Here is a 14,485-nt window from a genome sequence, read left to right on the forward strand (position 1 = left end):
CTAGCTTCTTCTGGCTTTTTTTGACTCAGGCAGGATGATCATCTGTTGATCTAGCAACATCCGAAGTAAGGCCGACCACTCCTTATTGAAGCTATAAACTTCGGTTCTCTTCTCTGCTCAGTAATCCTTCCCATAGAGGTTCGAAGGTGGAGGCACTCTATTATAAGCCTGGGGTTGTTGTTGACCTGCTTGAGGTGTGGTTTGAGCATTTGTTGGGTTCACCCCATTGGAGAAGTCTAGAGTTTGAGGGGAGGCCATCTTGGGATCTGATACAGTGACAGCGGCACTGACCACTCCTTTCTACTGCTTGCTCCGGACATTGGATCTAGCATTGCTCGATCTACAGTTGTTTCCCCCTTTCGACTACTGCGTCTGGTGCCCACCATGATATTTGAAGAGGCTCTCTATTTGGACTGATTTAGAGATCAAGTTCAATATGGAAGTTGGGTTCGAAGCCTCAACATGCAGAAAAATCTTTGGCCGCTTATTGCGTACACAGGTCTGAACTGCATCAATTTCGGGCATGGGATTAGCTTGATGTGCAGCCAGATTCCTCCACCTTGCAGTGAACTGATCGACAGGCTCATCTGCGTCCTAGGTCAACGTGAGAAGCTCGATAGCCTAAAATTCCTTTCGACCTCGTAGAAGCGCTTGTAGAACAAGTGCTCCATTTCTTCTCAGGTCTGGACTGAGTTTGGAGGGAGACGAGCATACCACTTGAATGCCGGCCTGTCAAGAATCTTGACGAATTGACTGAGAAGAAGCTTCCCATCTGCTACCGTCTATAGACATGCCGAATAGAAATGGGCAATGTGCTGATGAGGGGAGGTAATGCCATTGAAAAGCAGGAGTTTCCCCTTTTAGTAATTAAGGGGAAATGAGAGCTGATCAATATAGGAAGGATAGGGCTTCTAATAGAGGGTTGGGCCTTGCATGCCTGAAATCTGCCTTCCTCGCAAACTATGGGTGACCATAACATCAATGTCAGTTTGAGAGATCTAACGAGGGGAGGAATGGTCATGTGAAGGAAGTAGCAGCCTTAGGACCAGCTCGACTGGATGAGGAGAATTGTACCCAGGTGGGATGAGTTTCTAGGGGGGTTGAGTACCTTCCATGAGCTCGATCTTGTCCATCGTTCTACACATCATATCTTCAAACCGGTTCATTCGATCCTCCTAGTCGTCATTGGGGTCGTCAATGACCATTATGCTGACCCTCTCCTCAGGGAGATCAGTCCCTTGCATGGTCAGCGTCTTGCATGCCTTCCGGACGGGCTGTGGTAGGTTGGTCAATAGAGGTTCGACATGCCCCAACTGAGCTGGAGCCTTGTATGCTGATCAGGTTAAGACCGGTTCGCGATGGTCTTGAGACCGTGGGGGCTACAACGGTTGGATCGTCTTTTATGACACTAATAACCATACAGGGTTCTGGTCCTTCTACCTCCAGTTCTGCTCCATGCTGTAGGGGGTGGAAGGGATTTTTTGCTAGGAGGCCAACGCTTGCCTCGAGCTTCTTGGGTTTTTCCCTTGTTGCTATTCATATGCCCCAGTCATATTTGGCTCTCAGGCTTTGGTGTACCTCCTTCTAGAACTGAGATCGGGAAGGGTCCTCTGTCTTTAAACTTGACAAGGCCACCTCCATAAGATGCGGCAAGGGATGTGGGCCAGAGATAAGAGTTAGTTCAGGCTTCTGTCTTGGCTTGGGGAGAGACGGGGGATGAAAGACCTCATCTCCCAAGAGAATCTTGCCCCGTGCTCTCTTATGAGCTCCAAAGGTCGGGTCGGTCGGAAGAGGGTTCCGCAGGAGGGTACTCTTCGAAAAGGCCTTCGAGTACCAAGTCCTGAGCGGTTCGACTAGTGGAGAAGGGATAAATGGTGTAGGAGTCAACTGCCGGTGCCGTTCGATCTGGAGCTTGTGTGCCACCTGCAGAAGGGTTTCGGGTCACTTGAGGGTCTCGAGCAATGGTTTGAGCCTTAGGAGGTCGAGGATTGCGAGCATGTGTTTGTGAGGGAGTGGTTAAGTGACCACCTTTCACAGAGTGAGCAGGCATGTGCTGAGAGGGATGACAAGGGGGTCATCTCTCTTGTACTCCGCTAAGCACAATCAGACGACTGCCCGAGTAGTGAAATATGTATGCATCAAGTATACAGGGCATGGTCTGAGAAGACTCGAACCTGGACAGTGGTTTGAGGGCCTGAGGGTTGCCCCGAAGTGTGGCTCGAGTTGATGAACCACGAGCCTTAGTGTGCATGTGGGAGGTGGTGGCCTTGGGACCTCCTCCTTCGTGTGTCAAACCTCTTGTTACAGGGGCCCGATGTGGCAGAACATGGGGGGTGGCCTTTCGGCAACCCATGGGAGCATTAACGGCTGGACTGCCATGCACAGGAAGGGAAGGGACTGCCTTTCGGCTGCCCTAAGCAGTGGGATCGGCAAGCGATTTACCAGTGGCAGCGGTGGCTAGTCTGCCACCCATGCAATGTGCTTTGATGGAGGGTCCACCAATGCTAAAAGATGGGGAGTGAGGGACTTTTGAGTCCCTCCTCACATCAATACAAGTAAGAACCTACTAGCGTGACACCGGGTCCTCGCTTAGAATGAAGGTCGGGAGCGAGGTTTGATGAACCTGTTCCTGAGAAAAGTTCACGAGTGTGGGGATGATAAAATCCCCAACTCGGATGAACGGGTTAAACAACCCAGACGACATGTGTGTGTCAATAAGCAGGAAAACACAAGAAAAGAAAGGCCAAACAAGAAATATCCAACGACGGGATAGCGTGTCCCTAGTGGAGTCGCCAAGTTGGTTAGATGCGTCGATCTAGCCTTCGGATCGGGTTGACCTGGTGGCACAGTTCTGGGTTCGAGATGGACCCGGGACCTGAGACCGCTCTCTCGTGAACCTTGTAAAGAAGACACGGGCAGAATTACCAACCGTTGAGAGAGGAATTAGGGTCGTAAGGTCCGTGACGTTCTTGGGCTAACTCGCATGGAGAAAGAAGAGAAAGGAGATTGTGTTCAGTAGTGTGTACTACCGTGCAGGGTAGAAAGTGGGAAGGAAGAAAGGTCGCGCTCGACGGTGTTTACTACCGTGCGCGACAGAGAGAAGAGAGAAAAGAGGTGAGAGAAAAGGGAGAGCATCACGCTCGGCAGTGTGCACTGTCGTGCGTGATAGACAGAGAGAAAGAAGAGAACGTCACGCTCAGTAGTATGCACTGTTGCGCGCAATAGACAGAGAAAGAAAAGCACATCACGCTGGGCATTTGCATTGTCGTGCGCAACAAAAAAATAGAGAAGAGAACGTCACACTCGGCAATGTGCATTGTCATGCGCACCAGACAGTGGAGAGAACATCACGCTCGGCAATAAGCACTGCTACGTGCAACAAACTGAGAGAGAAAAGAACATCACTCTCGACATTTTCACTGCAGCACGCGGCAAACAGAGAGAGAAGATAAAGTCACACTCAACATTTGCACTACTGTGCGCAACAAACAGAGAGAGAAGAGAACGTCACGCTCCGCAGTATGCACTGCCGCGCGCAACAGACCAAGAGAAACATGAGCGAGAAAGAAGCAGAGAGTAAAAGAAAGAGGGGAGAAAGAAAAGGAAAAAAGAAAGAGAGAAAAGGAAAGGGAGAAGAAAGAGAAAGAAAGGAAAGAGAAAAAGAAAGGAAAGAGAGAAGAAAGAAAAGGAACGAAGAGAGAGAAAGAAAGGAAAGGAAAGAAGAAAGAAAAGAGAAAAATGAGAGAGAGAAAGAAGAGAGAGAAAGAAGAGAGGGGAAGAAGAGAGAGAAAGTAGAGAGAGAAATGAGAGAGTGAAAGAAGAGAGAAAGAAGAGAGAAAGAAGAGAAAGAAGAGAGAGAAAGAAAAGAGAGAAAGAAGAGAAAAAAAGAAGAGAGAAAGAAGATAGAGAAAGAAGAGAGAAAAAAAGAGAGGAAGAAGAGAGAGGAAGAAGAGAGAGAAAGAAGAGAGAAAAAGAAGAGAGAGAAAGTTACCTTAGGCCCAAGGGTACCATCGAAAGCCCTCTCTCCTCTCTCTCTCTAAGACGTGACCAAAATCTCAAGCGAAAAGTAAAATTTTTATTGATGAAACATGGATCCTTTTACATGAGGTGTGCGCTTGTTTATATAGAAGTGGAGCCCAAACATGATTGTACAATCAAAACTTCACTTAAATGCTATGAATTAAAGAAATTCTAAGAAAATGGGGCAAAATGACGATTTTGCCTCTATACCAACATTCCATGAAATTCCAATTGAGTCTCTGCTGTGCCCAAGAACTCTAGTGATCTTTTCGGGTCTGTTCGGGCTGTTTCTAGTATCTGATCTGCCGAAAGATGATTCTTTTCTTGATCGGCTCAGGAAGGCGGTTGTTTTGATAGCACTTTCGAGCCACGGGTCGGGTCTTTGGGCCACGATCACGAAGTACGAAAACCATGAGAAATGTGCAATCTTAGTTTCAAGACTACGCATGTTTTTTGGTGTTCTACGATGATTTCTTCGCTGGATATCGACAAGCAAGTCGTCATGAATGTTTGACGACGAATGTGGCTTGATTTGGTGCTCGAACAACCATTTCCATTTTTGATCTTTTGGCCGGAGTTTGGTTTCTGGTGGCCGGAAAGTGCAGCAACTTGTACTCATCATGCTTTCAATTTGACCGTCCATCACGTGCCAGGTTCATCTATGATGAAGCCCCAAACCTTGTGCTCATAATGGGTCTAATTTCGGGTCGATCTGATGTGCGAGCGTCGTGATGTGGCCACTCGATCGAGGTGCGCTCTTGCTAGAAAACCTGCAACCTTGCCTTGAATAGCGATCTTCTCTCGTGTTTTTCTCCTGGCTCAAGCCACATATTGAAATGCTTGAGTCGATGAGAAGAACATGCCCATAAAATTTGAGCTTGATCTGGCTTGAGAGATACGACCTTTCAAAGTTGAGCCCGAAAACCCATGAACACAGTTTCCATTAATGGAAACTGGTTCACTGAGGGTGCACGGTAATAATGTGTGACCTACCCATTTCGAGGAATTTGGTCAAAACTTGGTCTAGGAACGTCTGATCAAGCCGAAACTTGGTTCCTAAGGGTTGTCGGACATTCCGAATCCAATAGCAATGGTCCCATAGTCGTTTGATACTCCGGTGATAGGGTTGTAGTTTTAAGGTCCATTTCAGAACAATAGAGGCTAATTTTCCCAAAACTATTTCTGCGTTTGAGCTACCTTAAACTAGTCGGATTGTGATGAAACTCGGCAGGTGTTCTTAAGAGACTTTTATCAACATTCTTGAATCTTCTTGGGCCATTATGAGACTGCTGAAAATTTCTCTTATAGATCAGTGCTTACTATCCTACAGCTTGCATAGTCCGTAGGCATTTTGGTCCCTGCAGACCTAGGTCGCATTTTGCTTTCTCTTTATTTGCAACTGGCATACAAGTGTTAAAAACCACCCTTAAACAGAGACCTTGACAAGTACCAAAGCAACCCCATCGACGAGGTGGAAGCTGTGCAGACATACGTTAGGAACATGAGGAGAGAAATCTCCCTACACGTTGAGGCTTCCAACCCCTCCACCTTCTTCGAAATGATCACTAAACCAGCCAAAATCGAAAGCCTACTAAAGCATCATTGGCGGAAACCCGGCCCAAACCTAAGTTCAGGAATCTAATCAGCACGGCAGTTACGACCGCAACCCACACCCAATGCAACCCTTATGGACGTTGGACACCTCCTGGGTTTTGCAACAACAAATTCAGGGATCGGCACGACAGCCGCCACCTAAAAAGCAGGACTGCAGCATGGTGCCTCCACCACCGACCTACAATCAAACCGAAGAGTTCAGGCAGAAGCTCAAACAAACGTATAGTTTCAACAGGGCATGGGTGCCGACCCTCCTCAAAATGTTGATTGAGTAAGACATGGTGACCCTCCCATCTAGCAAACGGTCGGACCACGCAGAATGGGTCAATCATCCCAACTGCTGCACGTTCCACCAAATGCTGGGACACCCTTGCTTGAGGTTATTTTCCATCACTTATATCCCTGATGTGAATAAGGAGAGAGCAGTTAACGACCTAGGTCTGCAGGTACTAGAACACTTGTTGACTACGTAAGCCATAGGACAATAAGCACTTATCTAGAAGTGAAATTTTTGTTAGTCTTAGAATGGCCCGAAAACATACAAGAATGCGGCTAAGGGTCTCCTAAGAACACCTTCTAAGTTATGTCGCAATCCGACGAGTTTAAGGCAGTGCAGACGACAAATTAGTTTCAAGAAATTTCGCCTCTATTGTGCTAAAAATGGACTCTAAACTACAACACAATTATCCAAGCGTCAAATGGTCTTCAGGCCATCGTCATTGGATTCAGAACATTAGAAAACCCTCGGGTACCAATTTTCGACGCATTTGGACGCTTCTAGAGCAAGTTATTGCCAACTTACCTAAAATGGGTAGGTTGTACACTATGGTGCACCCTCAGTGAACCAGTTTCCATTAATGATAATTGTGCTTCACCATTTCGGGGGTAAATTTTCTATAGTCATATTTCCCTCATCTCAGGTTGGATCAAGTCCAAATTTTGGGAGCATGTTTGTCTCGACGACCCGGTCGATTTGATATATGGCACATACGATGACACAACCCGAGCAGAGAGATATCGAAGAGATAAGTTCGCCGGAAGTTCCAAAAGCAGCAGAAAATTTCCAACAACATATCCTCTCGATCAAACGCCTGCATCACGACACTCGCATGACGGATCAATGCAAGATCAAACCCGTTACAACCACAAGGTCGAGAGCTTCCTCAGGGTCGATCACCGCAAGTGATGGACGGTCAGATTCATAAGAAATCAGCGATAAACAGTGGAAAATTCTGGCCATTGGAATCCAAACTCTGGCAAAAGTTTTCCAATTTGGAAAACAGTCGTTCGGGCATCAAATCGAGCCGTTCTTTTTGCAGAACGAGCATGGTAACTAGCTCATTACACTACAGTGAAGAAATTAGTGAAAACACTGAGAAAAGCGTTGAATCCTAAATCTAAAGTTCCACGTTTTCCCATGTTTTTGCCACATCATGATCACGAACCAAACTCCGATCCATGGCTCGAAATGGATGCCAAAACGATCTGTTCTCGAGCCCATCTAGAATACAATATTCTTTTGGCCAGATGGTGACCGTAAAAGCTTCGAATCAGCCACAAAACGTTTACACGAGTGAACGGCCATTGTAGGGACTAATTTGGAATTTCATAAATTGTCGATGCAGGGGTAAAATCATCATTTTGCCCCAATTTTTCAAATTTCTTTAATTCACTTAATTGTTAATTTTTAGCAAGTTGGTAAAAAATTGATTGTACACCCATGTTTGGGCCCCACTTCCATATAATCATGTGCGCACCTCATGTAAAGGGCTTCTTCCCAATCAATAACATATTCTCTTTTGGCTTAAACTTTGGGTCACAGTTTGGAGAGAGGAGAGAGAAAATTTTGAACAGGAACCTTTGGGCTTAAAGGTAACTTTTTCTCTCCACTTTCTCTGTCCTCTTTCTCTCTCCTCGTTCTCTCCTTGGCTGGCCTGACTAGATGGCAAGCTGAACCCTGTGTTGTCGTGCCAGTCTTGTTGCCGAGCAGTTTAGCCATCATGCTGGTCTGAGTTACTGTGCTCGTCTAACTACCGAGTGCCGAACTAGCCAATGTGCCAGTCTTGTCACCGAGCAATTTACCCGTCATGCCGGTCTAAGTTACCGTGCCCGTCTTGCTACCGTGCTAGTCTTGTCACTGTGCCAGCCTAGCCGTCGAGCCAAACTATTTCTCTCTCTTTTCTTCTTCTCTCTTTCTCTCTCTTCATTCATTTTCTTTCTCTCTCCTTCTCTCTTATCTATTCTCTTTCCCTCTCTTCTCTTTTTCTTTTATCTCTACCATGGATGGCAGCATAAGCTGCCGTCCATGTTTTACTCTCCTTCTCACTCTTCTTTTCTCCCTTTCTTTTATTTGCTCCTTGCATGTCCACTTCCTGTCGTGCACCCTCAGGTCTACCCCCTGCCCTTTTGCATGTGCACCGTCACATCCTTGCTCTTTCTTTTATGTGTACCTTCTCTCTTTTTCTTTCTTTCCTTCTCTCTTCTTGTGCTCCCTCGCGTCCACTTACCCCACTCTCTTCTCCTCAACAAAAGAAAGCCGTGCCCCCACCCTGCCGAGCACACGCATACACCGCCGTGCGCTCCTTCCATACCGACGAGCCCACTTCCTCCTCAGCCCTGTCGTGCTCTCTCACATTGCCTAGCACTCTTCTTACACCACCGAGCACGCGCACATGCTGTCGCGCCCTTCAACCCGGCCGTGCGTCATCTCCCTCCCTTGCCGTGCACGAAAACTCCTGCATGCGTTAACCACTGTCGTGCGCGACAACTCCCGCGCACGTTGACCACTGCCACGGGCGACAATTCCCGTACGCATTAGCCACTGCGGTACACGACAACTCCCGCGCGCATTAACCTCTGCCGTGCACCATCCTTCTCCTGCCGAGCCCTCATCTCAGCCACCACGCTGCGGCCCCCCTCTCTCACTCTGCTTCTCTCTCTCTTTTCATTTTGCCGTCTCTGCCCCTCAGCCATCCCCTTCAGTCTTCGTTGCCCCTCTCGCTGCTCTTTGTTTTTCACTTCTCCCTGCTCTTTGTCTCTGCAGCCTCCTGCTCTCCCCTCTCTGCAACCTTCCGCTCTCTCGCTCTAGAAATCCCCAAACGAAATACCCATTTTTCCATTTCTTTCCGTCCCTTTTCGTTTCGCTCACTTTCCCATTTCTTTTCGTTTCGTTCAACCTTCCTCACCCAAAGCAGCTCCTCATGTATTTCCCGCTCTCTACGCCTAATAACCTAACAACAAGCTTCTCCTTTTTTTTAAACCAATTGATTCATTGTTTTTGTTTTTCACTTAATCCTACCCATCCCATTCATTTCACCTTAAGCTATTTTATTATATTTCTCCACTTATTTTATCATATTTTCCATATCATATTTTATCTTATTTTCTTCTTTTATTTTATTTTACTTTAATTTACTTTATTTTATTTACTTCTTGTATTTTTATTTTTGTTTACCTTATTTTATTTCTTGCACTCTATTCATTTTAGTTCACTTTACCTTATCTTATTTTATTTTACGTTTTTATTCTATTTTACCTCATTCTATTTCATTCTTATTACCTCTTTCATTTTATTTTGCTTTACTCATTTTATTTTATACCATTTATGTTACCTCGTTTATTTTATTTTATTTTGTTTACTTTATTTCATCTTATTTTACCGTACTTCATTTTATTCACCAGCTTTATTTTCCTTTGTTTTAATTTTCTATCCCTCCCACTTTATTTTATCTTAATTCATCCCCTTTATTTTTATTTCACTTCACTTCATTTTCATCTTATCCATTTTACTTTTATTTCATTTTCCACAAGTCTAGGTCTTCAAATCCGTTTGTTTGGACACGTTACGTTTATGTGTGTGCAGGAACGCAGAAAAACAAGTCAAGGGAGTTGATTCGGAACCGGCCTCAAGCCAGGGAGCATTCTTCGTGATCTAAGAGGGCGCTCATGCATGCAGCTCGAGCGTGTCACGGACCCACGTGAGGTAAGTCCCACCTCACGACTATAATTCCTCTCACCGGATGGTATTCCGGCCCACGCCTTCTTTATGCGGTTTCTGAGAGAGCAGTCACAGGTCTTGTGCCCATCTCGAACTTGGAACTACGCCACCGGGTCACCCCGACCCGGAGGGCGAGATCGAGGCACCTAACCAGCTTGGCGACTCTTCTGAGGACACGCTACCCCATCGTCGGCTCATCTTGCTTGACGAGTTCTCTGGTGTTCCAACACACACCCGCATGTCATCGGGAGTTATTCAACCCCTATTTTCGAGTCGGGGATTTCATAATCCCCGCACTCGAAATCCGTCCCCACGGACCAGGTTCCCCCATTTCTTTTTTAACGTTAATTCAATTTCGCGCTCCCGGGTTCTTACCTGACTTGTGGCGAGGAGGGACTCGCAAGTCCCTAACTCCCTGCTTCCCTGCATCGACAAGCATATCGTCGGTGTCACTTGCACAGGTGGCACAGTTGTTGCCCCTCACAACATTCATCTAGCTACCGGCAAGTTACTTGTCGGTCGTCTTGCTCGGGGCAGCCAAAAGGGTCGCCCCCCTCTCTTCCACAATTGGTAGTTCGCTTGTCATTGCTTTTGTGGGTCGCTGTACAGCCACCCCCTCATTTTGCATCACTCTGAACCTCCATTTCTTGAGGTTTGAGACAAAGAGGAGGATTTGAAGCTATTTCCCCTCACCCACCCACTAGGACTAATAGTTCATCCGCAAGGTCCACGCCTCGAGGCAGCTCCAAAGCTACCCCGTTTCACCATCACGAGTTGAGTCTCTTAGAGCTTAGCCCCACACACAGGGGCGACCCGATGTTTACCCCTCTGAGCATGATGCCGCTTTATCACTTCGCTTCAGACGGTCCCAGCGAGCACACGACCAATGGCTTAACCATGGTCCATTAGAGCACATGTCTGTTCACCGCGTGAATGGTGACTACCAAGTTGCCCTATTGTGCACACCTCACGACAAGGCTGGCACTGCTAAAGCCGAATCCTTTGTCCCTTCTCGGGGCAGTCCTAGTACTGCCTTGAACACAACTTTGCACTGTGCACACGCACGATCTTGTGCCTCCCCTGGTTTTGAAGGCATTCATGAAAGAGGGTTAGAAGAACAACTCGCCTTTGCTCGAAGGCAGTTCTACCTGGCCATTGAGAAGGGAAATCATGGTCAAGCCCAAAAATGAGGCCGGGAGACCAAGACATTGAAAGTCAAGCTTAGGGTCAAAGAAAAGAAAGTGATTGAAGACTCCCCTTCCAATGATGAGAACCTTTTCTCCCCTCTTACTCCCCTCGATTTAGATGATGTTGGTGAAGCATGTCATGCGGTGAATGCCATGAAGATTGTTCAAGGCACAGAAAAGCCAGTTATCTATAAGGTTCGAAGCCCCACTCGGGGCAAAGGCGAACCTGCGAACGAGGCAAAGTGCCAGTCCTATCAATCTCGAGCCAATCGAGCCATCACCCGATCAAACTTCCGAACCCCTTTCAAGTCAGGGCATCGAGAGCAATGACATCTTTGAGCAGATTGAGCTCAGGGCAGCTCATGGGCCTGAATCAGTTTCCCCAAGATTCTTGATGAGTAAGAAGGCACCGCTACGAGGCAGTCCTTAGTGACTCAAGTGAGACGAAAGCTGAACCCACCGAGGGTGTTGCCCATGGTCCCTTGGTGATGGAAAGTTCGAACTATGAAGGGTATGGTCTTCTTCCCATGATGCAAGAGAATGATTCACCAGCTCCTTCCAAAGTCTGCCTTGACATTGCAGCTCCCCAAGATGAAACTAAAAAGAGAACTGGTATTGTTGAGCTTCTTCAAAGGGATGAAAAACTCATTGTTGAGATCGATGTCAGAAATAAGAATGGGACTTTGTCGTCATTCACCCTCTCCCGACCTTCATTGGGATTCATCCTAGAATCTAGGAGGAGTGATGGACTCCCATCCCCTTTGTCTGGTTTTAATGATGTGGCCTCCCTCAACCTTTCTCATCCAGATATTCTTACCTTTGATGAGAGTTCGTCACTCTCATTCGAGGAAAGCCACACTCGAGGTCTTAAAGGGATGAGCTGCACTCCCCCTTCTGGTAGCCACACTGAAGGCACCATGATTCCTCGCGAAGCTAGCTGCATGCTTCTCCCATGTCATGCGTGTTACATGTGTGCTCTTGACGATAACAGTAAAGTCTTGTCCTATGAGGGTTTCACATTCCCGTTAGGTGACGAAGACCTCAATTATGATGAGGCGACATCCCTCGTCCACATCCACCCAATGACTCCTACCTCTGACAAGAGCTCGTCACTCTCATTCGAGGAAAATCATTCCCTAATAGAGGATGAGATGGTCAACATTCCCTTCGCTGACCACTCCAATGAAATGGCGCCTCCAGCTTCCGAAGATGCCATGATTCTTTATAAGGTTGACTACATATAGGCTCCATGTCTTGAAAGTGTTGTGGCTCCTTATGAAGACGATCGCATGTTCTTCCGATATCTTGAAAATTCTCCCTCAATGATGATGATGTGACCTCATCGTCTTATGAGAGTTTCACATTCTCATTAGATGATGAGGATACCCAAGCCTTGGAAAATGAAGTGGGCTTGAGGGAAGGCCCAATTATCCTCACCGATGATGTTGTTGAAGCAGCAGCAGTTGAATCCAAGATTTTAACTCCAAGGCACATAATGGGCAAATCGAAGAAAAGCCCTCAAGAATGGCAATTGTTGAAGCTATAGTGATCAATGAGGTACCAGATATGGAGACAAGATTGCATTGCTTCAGATCACATTAAGGCAGTTACAAGCCGAGATGAGGTCAAAAGCTGAAATGGTGGAAACCTTACGCCAAGAGGTATTAGTGTCTCGTACCCCCTCGGGGCACCAAGCCCTCTTTACCGTCTCTCAAGCACCTTGTCTGATCATCAAAACAACACCATCAAAAGAAGAGTCACTCCCAGCCTCGCCTCCCTCATTGCCGGTCTCTTCCCCATCAACTAAGGTTGGGAATCGATAACTAGTGAAGGGCATGGTACCCGAAGCATTGAAAAAGTACAATATCCCAGTGATGGAAGAGCAGAATCGCTATCAAAAGCCTTACCCAACGTATGTTGACCAAACTCTATTCCCACCGGGCTACCAAAGACTCGATTCCCCAAGTACGATGGCACTGGCCCGTCGCAACAGCATATAGGCCATTTCATTACAACCTGTGGCAATACGGCGAACAATGAACGTTTATTGCTTCGACAATTTGTGGGACCCTTACGGGAGCTACATTCAAATGGTACTCTCGGCTACCACCAGGGTTTTATCATGGGAGCAGATGGAAGGAGAGTTCCTCAAGCGCTTTTGTGACATAGAAAGTGCAACTTTTTGAACTCCTCGAAGTAAAACAGAAGCCACACAAGCCGGTGATCAAATATATCGAGAGGTGGCGCACTATGGCCATCAATTTGACCACATCAATAGGTGAGCCTCAAGAGACGGAATACTTCATACATGGGATGCATCCATAATTTGCTTGTTATGTGACTTCATCATGGCCTACTACATTCACCAACTTCATACATGGGATGCATCCATAATTTGCTTGTTATGTGACTTCATCATGGCCTACTACATTCACCAAGATGGTCAACAAGGCAGTACAATTCGAAGGCTTGCTCAAGCACCATGGAAGTATAGTTGGGCCCTTCGCATTGATCAAAGATGATGATCAGTTAGCAGCCGCCATGACAACTAACATGCACTCCTCAAGTCAAAGCCGACACAAGAGTTATTCCTTCGACAAGCGCATGGTCCCCAAATTGCTCGAGACCCTTCTGTCAAAGGGGATGTTCGAGTTACCTGTGCCGAAAAGATTGGGGGAAGTCAGAAAGGAAAACAAGCCCAATTACTGCCAATATCATAGAAGGCTTGGTCACAAGACTGAGGAGTGTCATGCTACCAAGGACATCGTCCATAACTTCATAAACAAGGGAAAATTGAAATTGGGGCTTGATTCCATGCGTGATCTAGTGCCACATTTGGTCCAAGCTATACAACCCTAAACAGTAGCACACGTCCTAGTGGCACGACGTTAAACTGTAAAACATACGGTCTCAGAGGCAAGACCTTAAATATGCCCTACGATCCCTGAGGCAAGACCTTAAATATGCCCTACGATCCCGGAGGCAAGACCTTAAACATGCCCTTAGGTCTCGGAGGATGACCTTAAATCATGTCTAATCGACAGTCACAGTGGCATGACCTTAAATGCACCTCTACAAAAAAGAGAAGAGGATGGACATGACAAAACCCCTCAAGGGCGTCATGGGTAAAAATGTTAAAAAAAAGCAAGAAGAGAAAATAAATGACTGACATGGTGTGCACCCCCAAAGGCCACCATGGGCAAAATATGTCAAAAAGAAAAAGAAAAATAGAGACGGCATAGTGAAAACCTGCAAGGGCACTATGGGCAAGATTGTCAAAATAAAAGGGGTGTGGTGATAACCCTTTAGGGAACTCACTCTCAAATGACAGGCGTGTTGATCCTGCCCTATGGGTCATCACGAGTAAAAATGTCACGTCTCTGTAACAAGACATTAAATTGCGCTATGTACAGTCCAGTCGCATGACTGTAAACTACTTCTTGTTCTTACATGTCTCCACGGGGTTAAAACATGTCACCCTCCTACACATCCCCTACCACATTCTCCTTCACAATGTCCCCGATGAAAAGACACCACCCCATTGAGGTGTCCTCCCTAATCAAGGTGTACCTCGGTTGTGGCTGTGAGGCTTCAAAGCAAAGCATGCAATCATCAAGGAATGCAACCACTTCTACAATGCCATATCCCGATGTGTAACACAGTTTCG

General features: G+C 46.6%; 1 long non-coding RNA gene across 1 annotated transcript; it reads left to right on the plus strand.

Annotated features, from left to right (window-relative positions):
- Positions 1-8,139: 8,139 nt before the first annotated feature.
- On the plus strand, positions 8,140-13,601 carry LOC148779475 (uncharacterized). The gene is made up of 2 exons (XR_016046451.1): positions 8,140-8,836; positions 9,497-13,601. It is a non-coding gene; the product is annotated as an uncharacterized LOC148779475 (long non-coding RNA).
- The last annotated feature ends 884 nt before the right edge of the window (positions 13,602-14,485 follow it).

The sequence above is a fragment of the Amborella trichopoda genome, chromosome 12 (assembly GCF_054954075.1).
Source record: "Amborella trichopoda isolate Santa Cruz 75 chromosome 12, AtrichopodaSantaCruz75HAP2 v2.0, whole genome shotgun sequence".
NCBI classification, from domain to species: domain Eukaryota; kingdom Viridiplantae; phylum Streptophyta; class Magnoliopsida; order Amborellales; family Amborellaceae; genus Amborella; species Amborella trichopoda.